This window comes from Magallana gigas, chromosome 9, assembly GCF_963853765.1.
Source record: "Magallana gigas chromosome 9, xbMagGiga1.1, whole genome shotgun sequence".
Lineage (NCBI taxonomy): Eukaryota > Metazoa > Mollusca > Bivalvia > Ostreida > Ostreidae > Magallana > Magallana gigas.
This window is the reverse complement of record NC_088861.1, coordinates 9222808-9241552: the sequence shown is the minus strand read 5'-3', so window position 1 is coordinate 9241552 and position 18745 is coordinate 9222808. Positions and strand designations below refer to the sequence as shown.

Below are 18745 nucleotides of genomic sequence, written 5' to 3'. Positions count from 1 at the left end.
AATACGGGGCACATGTAAAGTGCGAAACCAAATCGAAACAAAACTGAACGATTCGTGATTTTAAAAATGTGCATTTTAATAGCATTAGGTAGGGATGGGGAGGGGGACAGAGGTCACCCCCGACCCACTTTTTTTTACGAGTCAGATTTAAACTTTTTCTCTTCAATGAATTTAGATATAAAAATTAATTTAAAAGGAACTGCCCTGGGTTTTGTCTTTGTAAAAAAAAAACAACAATGTAATCTTTTATTGTGCAGGAAGCTTGTAGATGGAAGGGATCAGGGTTGTGTGTTTTGGGGGTAAGAAAGGGGTTCTAAATGAGTACATACAATGTATTTCAAAGATTAGGTCCATGAAAATTTCACCTATTAGTTGCAATATGTTCAAATATCAGTATTTAAGTCCATTTTTAGTTGGTTTATTCTTTGGTCAAATATTGATTTTTAAAACACGTCATGCTAATCCAATGACATCTTAAAATCAACTTTTGATAACAAACTCATTGAATTAACATACATGTTCTTGTAAAATTACCAAGAATAGGACATAAAATGGTGCAAACAAAATAATTTCTAGGATATTCCCCCACCCCTGCATTCTGATCAATTTGATTTAATGTATCCCCTTCCTCGATATTTAAAACATAGAAAAAAGTTGGGGGAGGGGGTAGCAGAGCAACCCCCCTCCCCTCGCGTTTTCTCTTACGCTATGTGCCATTAATTCCTTTTTGAAACGGACATTATTCTATTGTTTATAGTTGAAGTTATATTAATAAAGTTCTTTGGTTTATTGTTATCTTTAACAGAGGAAGTGAGTGAGAAAGGGAGCGAGTATTAAGCAGAATGCATACATAACTCTTTAACTTATTAAGGAGATTAAAATAGTCTAAACATGGCTACGACCATCCATCTCTAATATGACACAAGAGAGTCCGAGTAGAGTTTCGTGAACATGGTTATTATTGCATGAACCATTCTGCCGCGTCACATGAGCCTGTCACTTATACACATGTACACCTATGTTTACCTGTTAATGCCTGTCGACTCTTTATATTACTACATGTAGTTGGATACTTGGATACTAAGAGGCGGGGGAGGTAAAAAAAAAGAAAAAAGAAAGGTGATCATTTATATTTCTTAAAACACATTTCTATTTATTTATTTATTTATTTATTTATTTATTTATTTATTATTTATTTATTTCTTATCTATATATCTAAGTTGTACATTCATTTATATTTGTACTTATTACAGAACTTTCAAATTAGCAATTCGTAAACATCTAAAAGATACAGGTTTTTAGTATTTCAATGGTAGACTTGTGTCGCAATTGAAAGTGGGGCGATAGAAATTTTGACTAAAACATATACATGTACCCCTTTATAGTTAATTTAATACTCATGAACATATACCTTGTCTTCATATATGAGTAAGAAGAATTATGCTATAATCACTTTCGCGCCATTGTGTCATTTTAAATTATTTATAAACTCTCGTCAGCGGCAATGCATTGTATAAAATTCTTAATAATTCTATTAAAACGCTTTCTTTAGGAATTCGTGTTATATGAATTGGAAATGGCGTATTGTAGAATTGGCAAACAATTTAGAAAATCTAACAATTAATGACATGGACTATTTGATAGCGGATATTTTTTTAGAGATAAAACATAGTGGCAAATCGCCGGACACAGAAATTGCTTAACTGCCTTGAAAAAAGTTAAGTTCAACGCTTAAAAACTACATGTACACTGGAATATGAATTTGATTGCTCACTTGTACATGATTACAAACATTGGCCATTTTTATGAGGGAGGGGTGTATTTATCTATTTTTTTATATTTCATTTTTCATTTTAAACATATCTAGTTATCTAATAGTCTAGTACTAGTATAGTCTTATTTTCAAGTCTGTCTTTATAGAAAGTTTAAAAAAAACAGTAATGAATATTTTCATTTTTAAAATTCCAATTATTGAGATTTTGTCACAGTCTGATTTAATTAATGGTTTTTTCTTTTATTTAACTATTGATCAATCTAATTCAATAAATAGATTTCACTTTTCTTTAAGATATTTATCGTAGCGGCTCTTGAAATTTAAATCATTTGCAGATACGGCCAATACAACAATGAAAGACGTGATGAAATATTTTATTCTGGTCATTTTGGGATCAAATATAGTGATGACCACATATGCCTTGACCTCTAACCAATTCATCGCACTGAGTAGTTTAATAACAGGTTCTGCTTTCGCTGCGTCTCTTTGTAAGTATGTCAACAAGCGTCTTTTTTCTTTTCTTTTTTCTTTTTGGAAATTGGAGCAGACTTATCCGATTAAAGGAAAGAGTAAACAAATAAAACCGTTTTCACCAATCTTAATTCTATTCAAAGGTTAATTTTGTTAATTTCCTAATTATTGTTTACCTTCTTATAGATACGTTTCAATACTGTGGTTTCATCAATATTCGTTGAATACCAATTTTCGTGGATTTCGTTTTTAAGTTGATCCACGAAATTAGATGTTCATTGAAATGCAATTTCTATTAACATTTTGTATTGATGGGGTCGTTGGCCACGAATTTACATATCCTTGAAACTGTAATTTTCACTTTATCCACGAAAATTGATACCCTTGAATATTAATGAAACCACAGTAATAACAAAATCCGCCTAATAATACCTAACAAGGTATTATAACCAGGATGTGTTCATGTGTGAACCCACAATATGCCTGTGTCAAAATTTGAATCTCTATCGATTTTTGTGCATGAAAGATGCTGATGATTTATAATTGAATCATAATGAAAAGAAAAGAGTTACTTCTGGGTTGTTTTTTTTTGAGGGGGGGGGGGGGGTTGAACATTTTTTAGGAAGACACTACTTGCATGGTCAATAAGCAAGTAATAAAGATAGAGGGATTTGACCTAATAATAACTAATAATTCAAGAAGGCTAGATGGTTGTTGCCATTTTAGGATATATTTAACTTCTTATGAAAAAGAGCTATGTATATAGATGTAGGAAAATGCACGCATTGTAAAGCTAAAATATTTCTATTTTTTCTTTACTTAGTGTTAAATCATGGACAAACCTACATGTATCGTATGTCAAAGCTCAAAAAAGACATGGTGGTTAATTTGTTTGACCACCCAGCCTCCTTGTAAATATATGATTATAGCAGAACCAAAACTTTTTTAAAATACGTCGACACACGGAAGTCCATAACTACACGGCGCTCTTTGGCGTGCATTATTTTGATTTTCGTAATCCGTTAACGTTGAGAGTTGTTCGATAACAGACATCGATCAACTCTCAAAAGTATTGACCAGGTCTAATTGACGATGGCAGGCACGACAAAAGCCCCCTGGGCATCAGTGTAACTTTAACGCTTACCCATGGAATGACCTTGTCCCTTATAAAAAGAGTGGTCGTTTTCAGGAAACGACAGCATTGGAAAATTAATGTAATTAATTTCATTCTTTTAAGTGATTTTATTTTTGTTGACGTCTCTCACGTATGAATTATATATGTATTATTTTTTCAATCAGGGATTTTGTGCACGGGGCGGTATTCATGTACTACGATTTTTATTCATTGATTCCAAAAAATCTCTCATGACGTTTATTTATTTCTGTTACATTTAAAGCTGGGAGTTACCTCCTTACTGTAGAAGAATTGGCGCTATTGACAGCTTTGATCCTTTATTCTGTTATTCCTCGTTCAACGTTAACAACGTCAACAAAAGGTACAGTTATTACTATAATAATGCTGCGTGGTCGACGAATTTCCCATCAGATCTACCTTTTTTCGGCCATTTTTAGACTGTATTGATCTTGTTTCAAAGAAGAGCTCTAATTAAAAAATATAGTAAAATACCTCAAAGTCAAAATGTAAAATTTATGGATTATTTCTCTTCTAAATAATAGTTCATAGGTAAACAAATAATATCTGAAAGTGTTTGGTGGATCTGATGACTGATATGTTGACCATCGGGCCGCCTTATAAAAATATAAGCTCCAGAAGAACTGCAAACGCTAACGCCCGTTTCCCGCCTACATTTCATGTCCAAATATTCAAAATTTACGAAAAATTATTTACAGTTCCTAATTTCATTTATATCAAAATAAAATTTTAGTCAAATAATCACTTTTTTTAAAAACGAAAGATTTGCTTACGGCGGATCTAAAATATCTTCATTGAAATCGGATTTTGTTTATCATTATTTATTTATTACATATGTATACCCCCCTCCCCCTTGAGACAACACACCCTTTGGTATGAATATGCTAAAAAAACATATATAAACCCCCTTAAAAAGAATTGACCATATATAAATCCCTTAAAAATAACTTTTGTTTCACGGGTAGTGGGGAGGAGGGGGAGAGATTTTCTTATCAAAAAATTCCATTTTCCGTTAGTTTCTATTATGAAATGAGCTATTTTAACCCAAAATGCAAAGATATCTCTCTTGTTTTTACCAAATATTTGATATTTATTGAAAATGAACATTTATAAATGTTTATATTGTTATGAATTTAATTAGATCATTATCAAAAGGTAACTTTTAGTAAGGTGGCTAGACAATGCTACCGTTTGCAGTTTTTTACTATTTTCCCACATCTTAGTACGAAGCTCTTTATACCAAGGAGATAAGTGATGTCTAAAATTGGCTAAGACCATCCAACCCTCTTAAAAGGAATGTATAATATACAAATATACATTCCTTTATACAGTTACACAATGCGTAGAGCATATAATAATCTTAAATGCATACTAATAGTTTCCCTATATACATTCCTTTATACAGTTACACAATGCGTAAAGCATATAATAATCTTAAATGCATACTAATAGTTTCCCTATATACATTCCTTTATACAGTCACACAATGCGTAGAGCATATAATATTCTAAAATGCACACTTATAGTTTCCCTATATGTATCCGAGTTTTATATTTTTATTCCAGAATTTGGTCATATTATCAATAATTCCTGCAAGACTCACTCCATAAATCGTTTTCCTCTTAAAAACAGAAAAAAAAGTACACAAGAGGCATCTTAATGCTTTTTTTAAATATTAAAAATAAATATCAAGAAATCTTATTTAATTAGTTTTCATTTAAATGTATTAGACGAAAAAAATTTATATTGCGTTACACATATATTGTGCAAGACACTGATCAGATTTTGAAATGTATACATAGTGATACAGAGTCAAATGTCATCAATTTAGTTTGGGGTTTTTTTCTGTTTTTGTTTTTTGGTTTTTTTTTCTGTTTTTTTCTTGTTTTTGTTTGCAGTTATAGTACCTGCAGTATCTGCATGTCCCCTCCCTGGATACACATATAACCGTTATTTTGGGTGCTTACGTTACGTGGTTATCCCCTCACCCATCAATGCAGAAGCTGCAAGTCAATTCTGTGCAAACGAAGGCGGGCAACTGCTATTGCTGAACTCGGACGAGGAAGTGGAAGAACTTCGAAGACTGATTGGTATGTCATCAGCTCTTGGTTGAAAGCTTTTTGATAAATGAAATTCTGATGACTCCTAACTCGGGCACCAATTGACAACATTGTATCTATCTATCTATCTATCTATCTATCTATCTATCTATCTATCTATCTATCTATCTATTTCTCTATCTATCTGTCTATCCATCTATCTATCTATGATCAACTGATCACCCATCCGACCATCCATCCATCCATCCATCCATCCATATATTATATCACTTTTGTTAAATATTTTTCAAATCCTGAATTTTTTTAATCTATTTTGTTACATGTTTTTGGCAGGGTCATATAACATTGTAATAAGAGACGGCATTTTCGTGCAAGGAAAAGGAACTACCGGCTCGTCTCCATGGATAATCGAAGATGGGAGTCCCCTACCTTACACACCACCGACGGGAATCAGAAATGAAAATAACCCTAGTTACACGAGACTGGTTTTTGCTGTAGATGCTGGTTTTGATCTAGTCGCAATTCCACTCAGTAATCTCGAGCGATTTTTTTTTTGTGAAGTTTGATATTTTAAGGAATAGACACTACATAGATTGATACCTTATTTTTATATCAATGATCCATTAATTACTAAGGCATAGAATAATGATGCTTCAGAATGCTTATCATTTATGATTCCAAGAAAAAATAAATCTGGTCTGTCGTTATTTGTCATTATGAAAAAAATGGTTTTGAACATTTCTTGAAATTCATAAGCTATTTCATAATCTTGACAGTAGTTGTAAATGATAAAAAATCATCTAAAATGTTTTAGTTTTCTTCAATTTTCTGGCATGGCCTGATTGTTATCTGTTCTAAGCTTCACGCCAGACCAATGATCGTGGGACTGCGGATAACAGTTTTTAAAGTGTGTCCAAGGTTCCCGTTTCCATAACATTTCGGAAATTTACAGAAATGGTGTGAAATGCTACTCATGATAATTTTTAAAAAATGATAATAATGTCAGAATTTTTGTTTCATTTTGCATGACCGTTCTTAATCTTTAATATAAAATACATCATAGAATACATTCTATGACCAAGACAAAAATATCACTATTTGTGGTAGGGACACACTGTTCACATACAATCTCCGTAGACTTCTACCTCTGCTCAACTATATTCAAAAGCCCCTAAATTACCTGAGCGCAATACGGTACATTTTTCTCTTTCGCTTGATCAATGTATTTTATCAACATCTATCTACATGTGAAAGGAGAAAAATGAACTTCAGTGCGCTAATATGAAAAAAGAACTCCACTTCGCCTTCCCCATACCATAGAGCTGTATTTACAATATGTGTTATTTTTTATTGCTAAATTTTGTATTTACTGCCACCAGGTAAATTCAAAATTTACAACATGACAATATGCATATCGTTTGTGTTACTAAAACCTACCTATTGTATTCATTTTTAATCATTTGAATCAGATGGTTACAAACTAGACCGAAAATTATTTTTATTAGGTCTATGAAATCATTGATAATATGGCAATCATCACAATAAAAAACACATTAAACAATGGACACTTATCAGGAAGTGCCAACTTTAATGACTCTCGCTTCAAAGCTATCAAAATCAAGATAGATTTTCTTTCATCTTTTATATGAAACGAAGCTGCAGACAAATGTTATGCGATCTCGTCCTTTCTTAAGGTGATTTATAATGGGAAAACTTGACATCTTTTATTCATTACATTACATTATTTATTACAATTTTTCAACATTATCATCCGGGTACTTTCAAGTCGGTTGCAGTGCAAAATTCCCATTTTAGTTTTATTTGTACTGAAACCTGAAGCAAAAGAGGGGTCTTTAGATATAAAGTTCTTAGACTTTTTTCATTAAGCAAATGCACGTACAAGTGTAGTTTGGGCACAAAGGTTTTATGAATATTGAAAAACCGGTATATAGTAAAAAGTTTTGGAAATGGTGCCTTGGAACCGACAAACTGCTAAATTATTAAGGTCGATCTGACTGGTCATTTGTTGACTCTTCAGCCACCTTAATTAAGAGGGCTGGATGATCTTGGTTATTTTTGGGGTTATATTTACCTCCTTTAGATGAAGAGTTCTGTATAAAAATAAAGGAAAATGATCAAATTTTAAAGTTAAAAATATTGGAATTTTTTCATAACTTAAAGATAGTTTGAGGCCCAGAATATCATATATAGAAGTCAAATCTTGGTAAATGGTTAATCTGTTAACTATTTCAGCCTCCCGGAGTAAAGAGCTCACTATCGCAGATAACGAACAATCCAAATACAAAAAGTCTCTTCTTGATTGTTTAAGGCAAGGATTGATGGACAAATTTGATTTGCCAAAGAAAAAAATATATATAGACAAATTCAAAAAGTTTAATTCTTCTAATTAAAACAATTATATTTTACGCAATGAGAAATATAGAAAAAACGTAAATATCATACACTGTGATACTATAAAATGTTCACGACCACTATCCTGGGTTAATCGATATTAAAATGTTCAGATAAGGAAAGAAAGACATTAGTGTTTTACAAATATACTAGATCATGCGCCGATCCAGAAAATTTTCCCGTGGGGTGGGCTGGGGGTTCCGAGGGGTACATGTAATTGTGTTGGCCGGGGGTGGGTATGGGGGTAGCGAGGCATATTTTTGGTAACTTTATTATGTGAATTTAAGAAATTTGAATTTTCCAGAGTAGGGGGTCCAACCCCACCCCCCCCCCCTCCCGGACGCCTTTCTTGATCCGCGCATGTAGCTATAAACAATAATCAATTTCGTCAGAGAGAAAAAAGATGTAAGTAACTGTATGTTTATTTCGGTTTCATGATGTTAGATAATTCTGATAGTATCACTTCGTCGCTACATGTACCATCGTTCTTTGGCCATCTGATATGTTCAATACACCACCATATGTTTTTCATTTCGTCTGGGAGCCTTTCTAAAGGGACGCCATCTTTGATTAAAACGACGATGGATCCCTGACGTTGATTATGAAATGCATGCGTAATGGCCATCTGCACAGCATATGAAAACCATCCTTTATCCGTAAAACTTTCGCTGACCACAAACATCACTTTCCTGCTTTCGGTGACACAGCTGACTATTTCCTCAGACCTCGGTCTTCCTGGGATGGAGTCTTTATCTGTCAACCATGCCGTTACGCCAAGTCTTTCTAATTTTGGATACAATTCCCCAAGGATCCACGGGTAGTCCACTTCATCGTATGAAACGTAGACATCGTACAAAAACACATCACCTTCACTGATTCGCAATGGCATACCTTTTAATCTGTTTTTTATTCTTAGAATAACATATTCCAAATGAACTCGGTATTTTTTAATGGCGGCTATGGAAATGAGAGTCAACACTGTGAACACCAGTAGTCCGAGTGAAAAAATTAGCCAGTCGGTTGCCTGGCAACCTAGTTCAAATTTCACCCAAACTTGGTCGTGAAACAATTGATAAATAGGATCTTTACTCTCCGCGCATTGAACTGTTGAGAGATCTAAAATTGAATTTTGGTGATCTTTCATCCATCTCAAAGACTGGATATTCACACATGAACAGGAAATCGGATTACCCTCTAAGAGAAATGATAGATTTTTTGTTGATTTAAATAGGCTTTGGTCTCTCTTAGAAAACTTTGATATTAAGTTGTACCGGATAGACAGCATCTGCACCTTTTCATGTTTTATCAAAACATCTGGAAGGGCAGTGAACATGTTACGGTCCAGTATAATTTCTAATAAAGATTCCCTCTGATCTTTTAAAAGAGAGCGTGGTAAACTTCTTAAACTGTTTTGAGAAAAATCGAGTGACACCAGGTGTCTGAGATTTTTAAACAGATTTTCAGAGATGTGCCCTACACCGATATCTACCGCCTTCAATATCCGAAGATTTCTTACATTTTGGAATATATCAGGGTGAATATATTTAAATGTATTTTCAGATAAATTAAGAAAACTCAATGACGGAAGGTTAAATGTTCCTTTAAAGTTAAGAGGAAAATTTGTGTGTTGCAGATCCAACTTTTGCAATTTTTCACCTATTAATGATAAATTTGTTGTCCATCTGAGAGCATTGTGAACGTAATTTCCAGAACAGTCTAATACTTCTAAATTCTTTGGTAAAGTTATATTAACAGAGAAGTAATCATTTCCTAGCACACGGTGTGAGCTATTTCCTAACATAAGGTTTTTATTATTATTGCAGCACGCATTAAATTTTTTAAGTTTTGGCATTGAGAAAATTGCGGAAACTGTTGCAAAACTAACATATATCATGTTATTACTGTCAATATCTAAAGAATCTAAGCATTTCCATAACGTTGTTCCGTGTAAATTTACTTTAAAATATCCAATATGACAGCTTCCCAAAAGTAGCACCCTCACGCAGATATTGACAAGATACTTGGCGGATTTTTCGTTTAAAATGATGGGATCAGTTACAATATCTTTCTTGTTTTGCCGCAAATCCAGTTTTTGTATAATTGTTTGATTCTGTAAACATTTTAAGGACTTAAGTGCTGCATACACATCGCAATCGCCACCGAAATAAATTTCGATTTCGTTATCTAGGTATGGAAAAGAGCAGAAAAGATCCTCTGGTACGTCACAATCGACAAAACTGCTAAAATTCATTGTTATGTTGTGAATTGGAGAGTACCTAAGGCCCTGAAATGAAGCATTGGTTAATTTGAAAGCGTTGAGAACATGAAATTCTAATTGGGATAATTTTGTTAAATTTTCAAAGGGCTTTGTAAATGAAAAATTATGGAAAATGTCAATTTTTAAATGTTTTAGTGAATGGATTTTGGAAAGTGATATGCCAGGATAGCCAGAATATTGGAAGTCATTCCCGTGGATTTGAAGAACCTGAAGTTTGTCAAGATTAGAAAATGCTTCGGAATCTATTTCTTTTCTTTCAAGATGTGCATAAGAAAGATCCAAACTGCATAAGCTCGTCAGTTTTTGGAAGGCCAGATATGCAATTTCTGTTATACTGTTGTATTTTAAGATGATTGCAGTGACCTTTGAGTAACGTGCAATATGTTGAAATATATCTTCTGTCAACGAACTAATCTGGTTAAAGGACAAATCCAACGTGACGTTGTTATTTTCCAACTCGGGAGGTAGCTCTGTTGGTAATTTGGAGATGTTTAAGCCACTACAGTTCCACAGCAATCCTTTATTTCCACAATCATCAGCATAGTGGGAAATTGTACACATCTGTGTCATGACCACAACTATGCTATCTGAGAAAGCAAAAAAAACTTTAACTTAATATGCAGCTATGGAAATATCTCTAAATACTAAAGGTGTTATTTACTGCTGTGAATTTAAATCTTTTAAAATTCACTAGTGGAATACATTTTTATGCACATATATTAAAATGAGGCCTTATATAGAGTGTTACACTCATCCTATTTTATTATCATACATGTAAATCCAATGTTATGGTATTGTTCTATGTAGATCAGTTCTAATGAAAACTCAAAAACAGTTTTCTGGCATAGCAGATGAAGATGGAGCTATCTTGCAATTGATTACATAATGTGTGAAAAAATCAACTTTTAAAAAGAAAAATCACAAATCAAGTCAATCTTAAGAAAAAACTTTAAGGGGGAAACATTGCGATATAATGAAGTGTCTATGTTGGTTGATTACACTAATTCATCATTACATTATATCAATACATTATATCAATACATTATATCAATACATTATTATATCATTACATTAATACATTACATTACATCAATACCAACTATCAATGTGCACTCTATCAACGTAACATCTTAACACACAATTAAATTATAATAAAAATGTAAATGTAATTTTTAGTCTCTAAATAAGCTTTAGTTGCATACTTACTGATCAAAAGTATAGAAACCCATCGTTGTATGTTCCTCATTGTTTTAATTTGATAACTTCGAATTATCTACAACATAATGTAAAAAAAAAATCTCAAACATCTAAACTGAATACAATGTATATTAGTTTTATTTATAAATTATTAATATTACACTACGACGACGTCATAAGTTTCTTACATTTAAAGAATAAAGAAGGTGTTGCAAATCTGTGTTATTTTCCACTTAAGGCGTAGCAGATGAAATGCATGGAAAAATCGAAGTTACAGAATTCGATGTAAATATATTTTTACATGCAACGTAATATATAGAGCAGTATACAATTTTATCATGAAAAATTTGTACTTACTTTCATACTTTGAAATATTTTTTTAAATAGTTACACAGACAAATGTGGCAGATTTCACGCTTTTTAAAAATGGAGTTCTCATTATTGTGATAAACTGCCTTCTTGAAATAAAACTAACTTGAAGACGATATTAAGAGTCAGAAAATTTCTTGAAAACTGTCATTTCCTATTTTGGTTCCAAAGAGGCATATCAATAGGCATATATTTAAAAAAAACTAACTGGGGGGGGGGGGGGCAATAAAGAATTTTTTAACAAATATATTTTTTAAATTGCATTAAAAGGTAAATAAATATATATCGATAATTTAGGAAATGTTTGAATAAAGTTACTTAAACGCTTGTCAATATACTATTTTGCATGTTTTCAACATTACTTTCTGGTTTAAGTCGCTGTTTTACGGCAGCGTAATAGTGCCACATTTGCACTTCACTTTTTTTTTATTTTCTACACTTTAATCTGCAGCACTTTATATAGTGTAAAATTTACACTTTAATCTGTTAATTTTACACTAGAAAATGCAACGTAGTATATAAGAAAGTAAAACAAATGTGATGTGCAAATGTGCCAATATTACGCTTCCTTAACGTTTAATACACTTGAATTACAAACATTTTCTTTTTATCAAGGGATTTCAAAACAATTTACTCTTCAATGAAAAAAATAAGTTGATTTCGTAGGAAATTACCAGGTATGTCGGTTTCAAATATACATGAACAGGCCATTAAACTTTTAAAAAAAAAAATATGCAAAATATATAGTCAGAATCGGTGATAAAGCAATAAATAGTTGAAAATATGTACGGATAAATTTGTTCCACATTTTTACCTAGACTAGGCGTGTATAATATATTATAGAAATATGTAATGATTATAATTACAACCCTGACGTTTTCTAATATCCCAGAATCAAATTTATTCACGTAGTTCCAAAAAATATTTTAAACATACTGGACAGTAGAAATCAAATTGTTTTGTGTTAACATCAAAATACAGAATATATGGCCATCTTCCAAACTATATCTGTAAAAATGAAATAGTGGTTGCCGTGTTCGATAGAAATGTGCGTAATATGTGTTTTGCCTTGATGCGGAACAAATATAATCGTCCACGTAATGTGTCTATATTTAGATTCAGTGTTCAAACGCTAGCGTTACGCAGATTTAAAAGTCCTTTTCACGTTAAGGAATAATCCAGCTTTTCTGCAAAATCTTTCTTATAGATACAATATCATTTAAATCATGTTATGAAAAAAGAGTTTGTCGTGAAATATCATTGTTTGAATCAAACTCTTTGCTAGTTTTTCTATCAATTCGCCAAGGTTTGGAGAAAACATCTAAAAAAGTCTTGATCACTTTTTTGTTTTTGTTTTGTTTTTTGTTTGTTTTTGTTTTTGTTTTTTTTTTTGGGGGGGGGGGGATTTTGTTTTGTTTATATCTAAAATCTAAAATTTTTGTATCCTGGATTTTTTTTGAGGGGGTTGATTTTTTTTTTCAGCTTCAGCCACACTGAATTTAGTATGAATCAACCAAAATGACCAAATTTAATTCACACTACGGTTCCTTCTACATAATTTTAGAGTAAACCTCATTTCATGTAAAACATGCATTGGTCAAGTTGCCTTTGGTGGATGTTCGAAATAGTATATCATGCATTAATTCAACATCTTCAAGTAACTTTAACAGATGAAATCAAGATAAGCGACCGGACTATTAGAAGAACTTGTTGTCCGAACTTGATTCTGACACATTTATACATGTTTAATACATCAAAATATGTTCATTTCAATTCATTGACTATTAAAATTGATACTTTTTATTCACGATTTTTTTTCTAATACATGTATTATAAAATTATGCCCTTTGTAAAAATAAGGGGATTTTACCAAAAAAGAAAAGTACATAGACAAATTATCTTTTAATGTAATGGGCTTATTTCAAAGAGAAGGATGTAGAAATCTGATAATCTTGCAAGGTTTCTGTAAAAAGTATGCCCTTACAAAACTTGAATGCAAACAATTAACAGGAAATAAAATATTCATGAATTTGAAAAACGGAAAATTCCCAGAGTGAATTATTTTTAGTTTTGGTCTGCGTAAAAATTAATTATGTTTAGCCATGCAGATAAAAAAAAAATAGCGGTGCTACATGAAAGAAAATGAATCGGGAAGTTCTAATAATAAATATTAACAATAAACCGAAGAACACGTCGTCTAAAATTAGGTAGCAAACAATAACAGAGTACCGGATACTTTGAATGTTTGATGCCTAGTAAATTAAAATTGATTACAATAATCAGTAATTAATTCAGACTGAAACATTACTAAAAGACTGCATTGAAATAAAACACAAACATACCAGACTGTTGGATTTCTTACACCCGATTTTTTAGGCAAAGACATTATAGACTTCATTCAAACTAAAACTTTGGGAGGCTGGATGATCAACAAATTATCCAACAATTCTACCTAAAATCTTAAGATGTGATTTGCTGAGCTATTGACTATTAATTTGTAAAGAAAAATTTGATATTTCTTACTTTTTAATTTGTATGTTTTAATATAGAACTCTCCTGTTAAAGGAGATCAAGACAGTCAAAAAATGCCCACGGCCATCGAACCCACTTAAACGGGGAATTAAACTATATCGCTTTAAATATTATTATTATTATAAAAACTATAATTTCTTTTAACATTTTTACTCTTGTGCTCTATTTAAAATTTGTATCTTAAAAATATCATTTTCATATGCAATCCCCCATGGGAGAAAATAAAAATAGATTGAATGAATGCATAGTCGATAAGTAAAGTTTGCATCACTTGTACTATCTGTATTGTTAATCTTTTTATCATGTAAATAGAAATGTTATGTATAACAATGCCCTGGCCTGCTGATCAAATGTAAAACATATCAAGAAGATTACTTTTTTGTTAACACTTTAAAAATTCTAATTTAATGTTTAATTTAATTTTTAAAAACCATTTATGAAAATTGAACTCCGTTTATAAGTAATATTTCATTAAAATATAAAGCAAGTTAGTATTAATTAGAAATTTAAAAAAGGTATGCACTTACAATATGTTATGAGATATCTTGAAGAGAAAACCTAAATGCGAACGGCTACGTGTGCAATCACAAAGGGTCTCGTAGTGAATTGATAAGGTGTTGTTAATAGAATAAATTTCCGGTCTCATAGTTTTTGCCCTAGAAATTCTTCTTTAATTTAAAGTCACGTTTTAGGATCAAAATTACCGACCGTCAAGTAACCAGGAAGCGGCCGGTAATTTCATACTATAAAGTGTTCAACTCCCTGTCACACCGGGGCTGCGTCCTCTTGGCGATCCTGCCGCGTCTTTATGCGCCAAGGTACATACAGTAGAGTGTCCTTTAACGTCGTTACAATGCAGCGACTTCTTCATTTGTCGCAGTCGGATCGCTTATACTGTAGCTAGAACGCCATGCAACGGCGAAAATAAATGAATATTGAATATGTAGAGAGACAAACTGACAGGAGGCATAATGAATATATGGGTGGGATTTGATATTTCGCGGCTACAATATCTCTTTCCAAATAGAAAGAAAAACTAGAGGGAATATAGTTTGCACCTATGATATGAACCACTTATCCGATGGGAGTTGGAAATCAGAGAACAGTCAAAATATAGCAGCCGTGACGGGAATTACACATCAAAGGATGGTATTTGAAATAGGAGGGGTGCAATGTTTCCCTGCCATTATATTTTGAACCCTGGGTTCAATATTTCTTTGGCGTTTGATGTCATTGACATCTGAACTACAGTTACGTTTTATTATTAAAAATTTATAAAATCACCAATCCATACCCCCAATGGTTGATTGCCCAACAAGTGTGTACATTGCAATCGCTCGCTGCACTTTCTACCTCACTGCCCACGTGACCAGTAGCAAGGACCAAGCAGTCTTCGAGAGCAGCGGACACACATAAACCATGCATGGTCTACATGAATAGATTCCCGCCAGAAAATTTGTCTTACTTTTAAATCCAAAGCAAAAGATACGTAGAAATTAACAAACGTATGCACTATATGCTTGCTTTTACATGTGTGGTTAATGCCGTTTGGCAATTTATTTTTGTGTTTAACAACTTTCAACAATCAAAGGCTTACATCTATCAAACAGATTTGGTAGTAATACAACTATATAAAACCTGCAATGCCTTATTTCTAGTGAGCAACTTGTAACTTTACTCTGTGAAAGTCATAGGTTTGGATTTTCCCCAGAGTGGGGTGGCCGGGGGTGACTATTCGGATCATCCGCCATCACCTGAATTCGTTCTTTAGCGTTATAATAACAAAAACTTCTTTTATTTAGATAACACGTAATGATTTATTCTTTCATTGCCTGTGCTGAAACTGACAAGCACTAAACGCAGCTGGTAAATCTGAGTGATTGAATGAAAGCACCGTTGCATCTCCTGTCAACGAAAGTGTAAGTTACCTTTCTTTAATTAGTTATTTTCAGACACGTAGCATTAGTTGATTTCATTTGAACATATTCTTATTGTAATAGTTTACAACTGGGGTTGGGTACAAGTTTTTTTTAACTTTGATTGCCCCATATAAATATAAGACACAATATAACTATTGATTAAACAATATATTTTAGAGGTCAATGAAATTCGGGGCACATGTAAAGTGCAATACGATATCGAATTAAAACAAAACAAAACCGAACGATTCGTGATTTAATAAATGTGCATTTTGTAGCATTCGGTAGGGATGGGGAGAGGGACAGAGGTCAGTCCCAACCCACCCACCCACTTTTTGTACGAAACAGATTTAAACTTTTTCTCTTGAATGAATTTGGATATAAAATGAATTTTAAAGAACTGCCCCCACCCCTCCTCGCATTAGGAGTTTGAACATTGCCGAGATTAGATTTCGTTTTTGTTAGGATATGTGTATACATGAAAAAATTCAGGGAAGTTTTTTCCCTTTCCTGAACCCTTTTCCCTTCCGCTTTTAAAATTGATGGTTTATGCTTGATAATCAATAACCCATGATATACCAGTACTGATTGAAATTGAATGCACAGAAAACATGTAGAAAATGTACTTCCAAACGCAACTGGTACCTAAGTTGGGTATGTTTTAAATGTCAATAGCAAAATAGCAATCAAGAAAACATAAATTGTTTTAAAACTGTGGACAGTGTTAGATTATATTTCTGCCCCAAAAAAAAGATGTGTTGGGTTCATATTACATTGCTGGTGCTGACTTCAACAATTATTTTAAAAAATAGTTTTCTGTCTTTGTAAAAAAAACATACAATAACATATATTTAATGTGCATGAAGCTTAAATTATTTAAACGAGAGTCATTCATTAACTGTAGATGGAAGGGATCAGGATTTTGTTTTTTTCTTGGGTAAGAAAAGGTAATCTATATGAGTACATACAATGTATTTCAAAGATTAGGTACATGAAAAATAAAGACATAATTCTGATTTTATTTTACCAATTAACTTGGAGGGTGCGTATATCACATCGTCATTTGCATGTTATTCCAAATTCGATCACAAATCAGTGGCAATATGTTCAATTATCAGTATTTAGGTCCGTTTTATTTAATTTGATTATTCTTTGGACAAACTAATTATCTTCAAAACTCCTCATGCTAATCCAGTAATATTTAAGATCAACCAACAATAACTAAAATTACCAAAAATAGGTCTTAAACCCATGCAAACAAAAACATCTCTCGGATAGCCACACCCACCTACTTACCACTCAATCCCCGAAAAAATTATGAATCAGCGCATACCATGCCGTTTGTAGAGTTCTGATCAATTTTATTTAATGCATTCTCTTCCTCGATATTTAAACTATAGGAGAAAATTGAGGGAGGAGTATCAGGGAGACACCCCGTTCCATCTGATGCTATCTGCCTGCACTTCCTTTTTGAAACGAACATTTTTCTATTATTCACATAATCACTCTCAGATGCAGACACGCGATGAGTTAAAAATATTCTTTTCATAGTTAGATAATTTTCTTTAACTATAACAATAACAAGATTCGTATTGATCGACATTTTAATCTTTAACAGGTTTATTTGTCACGATTTTTCATGGTTGAAAAATCTTGCAAAATTAACATTATAAATATTTCCGTTCGAAAATATATTTAAAAAAAATACATGGTTACTGTCTTGAAATATAATATTTCATATAAAACATTATAATATATTTATTTGTGCGAAGATAAAAAAAGAAGTGACAGAGAATGAGACTTGCCCAACCGTCTTCACGTTTTCGACCCAAAGCAACAAGAGTCTAGCTATAATTTATGTTTATTACAATTGCAATTTTTTTTAGTAGAACAAGACGTCAGAACCTGTGGTGCAACATCAAGAATAACACGCTCAAAGAATTTATCATTGAGAAGTTAGTTCATAAAATTCGAAACGCAAGTGCAAATAAGACATTTGTCTGTGCGTTTCAATCCTGGAAAAAAGCATACGGTCGCTGTAGAAGAGAAATTCGGGCAAATTAAAAACTGACCATTACCATGGTCATTTTGTGCGCAAAGGCAATCCCGCATATATTGACCGAGTAACAATGGAGCTTAAAGAATAATCCAAAGTTTGCCCAAAAGACTGTACTCTATCTAATGAAAGTTTTCTTAAGACATACCTTATAATTATTACTCTTGAAGTTATATTGATAAAGTTCTTTGGTTTGTTATTATTTTCAATAGAGAAAGTGAGTGAGAAAGAGAGCGAGTATAAGGTAGAATGCAGTGAGAGAGTAAGCTGGTGAAGCATTCCACTCATTTGCTCATCCCACTCTCACAGTTTCTGTGTGTGAGAGAGTGGGAGTGAGAGAGTTGGAGTGAGAGAGTGGGTGTAAAAGATATAGTAAGAGAAAGAGAGTGAAAGAGAAAGAGTGAGGTAAGAGAGTGAAAGAGAGAAAGTAGAGCGAGAGTGGGATAGAGAGAGAATTGAGTTAGAGTGGAAATCAGTGGATGGGAGAAAAAAAGTGGGAGTAAAAGCGAGTGGGAGAAAGAAAG

The 18745-nt window shown here is 32.6% G+C and overlaps 1 protein-coding gene and 1 long non-coding RNA gene across 3 annotated transcripts in view; one reads left to right on the top strand and one right to left on the bottom strand.

The window, feature by feature from the left end:
* LOC117692238 (putative leucine-rich repeat-containing protein DDB_G0290503) overlaps nucleotides 1-18745 on the bottom strand; it is a 1014555-nt gene that overhangs the window by 949155 nt on the left and 46655 nt on the right. The window lies entirely within an intron of this gene.
* On the top strand, nucleotides 2115-5482 carry LOC136271252 (uncharacterized). Its single transcript, XR_010709146.1, has 3 exons — nucleotides 2115-2262; nucleotides 3643-3741; nucleotides 5297-5482. It is a non-coding gene; the product is annotated as an uncharacterized lncRNA (long non-coding RNA).